A 1,736-nucleotide genomic window follows, 5' to 3' on the forward strand; every position below is an offset into this window, starting at 1 on the left:
AGAGAGAGAGAGAGAGAGAGAGAGAGAGAGAGAGAGGATGTTGGTAGTAGTGGTGGAGAGAAGGGTAATTTAGAATTTTTGAAAGAGAGAGAGAGAGAGAGAAAGAGAGAGAGAGGATGTTGGTAGTAGTGGTGGAGAGAAGGGTAATTTAGAATTTTTGAAAGAGAGAGAGAGAGAGAGAAAGAGAGAGAGAGGATGTTGGTAGTAGTGGTGGAGAGAAGGGTAATTTGGAATTTTTGAATAGTTTTTTAGAGTTTAGATATTTCTGTCACACGAAACTCATTTTTATAGGTACAATAGTCGTTTTCTTATTTGATGGGTACATTTGTCAGTATTTATATCTTTTATGGGTACATATAGTAATTTATTTATACTTAGTATTTCAATATAGATAACTGTGTTAGGCTACTACTGTGAAAAGTTCTTGACAACAACAAAAAAAACCTAAAAAAAAAACGCACAAGATAATTAAAAAGACACTAATCCAAATTTTTAAAGTATTAAATAAGTTTGTAAATTTCTCATCTTATAAACTTTTCATTCTCAGATGAGATTGTTGATGCATGAATATTTTTAATTTTTTTAATAAAGTTTGTAATTTCTTTATTATAATTGAGATTTTTGTGCTTTAATAAATATTTTTTGGAATTACTTTGAACTTTGATATATTTAGGAAATTGTTGAAAGATTTTAGAATAGAACAAAGGAGGAGAAGGACAACCAAATAAGCTCCTGAGAGAACCAAAGAAGATGGAATAAAAAAGAAAGCAACCTCCCAAGGAATCAAGAATTACAGACAAATCCTAAAGAAGTGCAAAGAGAATTTGTAGATGCGGTCAATCTTGACTTTTTCATACTCAAACAAGCATAGCTTGAGTTATAGAAATCCAAATGAGGCAGTTCTAGTGATGTTAGAAAGCTAACATCCAGAGTTTCAAAATAATATGCATATATCTATAATAGATATTTAATTTGAGTCACGAACAACCCTCACCTTTAAATTCGTAAAAACAGCGCGTAAAATCGGCGTGCCACGCTATTTTACACGTCCAAAACCAATCCTACACCCCTGTGAATTTCTCTCTTTGGACGTGTCATGCCACTCCTTGGCGTGACACGCTGGACCAACATCCAGAGCCTCACTCCACCTCCAAACAAGGGCGTGCAAACATCCTACATGCCATTCCACGCGCCAGCTGATGAGCGAATAATTTATACACTTTTTGGCATTGTTTTTAGGTAGTTTTTTAGGTAGTTTTTAGGTAGTTTTGGCGGATAATTTATCTCACAATGGTTCGGGGGAAATACTTAGATTTTAGTCCGGAAAATGTGAGGTTGGCGTTTCACTTGCCTATGATGCAAGGAGATGAACGCCCCTACACTAGAAGGGTAAACTTTAATCAAAGGTTGGACCAAGTCCTAATGGACATATGTGTGGAAGGAGCTCAGTGGAGAATAGACTCCAAAGGCAAGCCAGTTCAACTAAGAAGATTGGATCTCAAGCCTGTGGCTAGAGGATGGTTGGAGTTCATCCAAAGATCCATCATTCCTACTAGCAACCGATCTGAAGTTACTGTGGATCGGGCCATCATGATCCATAGCATCATGATTGGAGAGGAAGTAGAAGTTCATGAGGTCATCTCCAATGAAATCTACAAAATAGCCGACAAGCCCTCCACCATGGCAAGGCTAGCTTTTCCTCACCTTATTTGCCATCTATGCTACTCAGCTGGAGT

Source organism: Arachis duranensis, chromosome 7, assembly GCF_000817695.3.
Source record: "Arachis duranensis cultivar V14167 chromosome 7, aradu.V14167.gnm2.J7QH, whole genome shotgun sequence".
Taxonomy (NCBI): Eukaryota; Viridiplantae; Streptophyta; class Magnoliopsida; order Fabales; family Fabaceae; genus Arachis; species Arachis duranensis.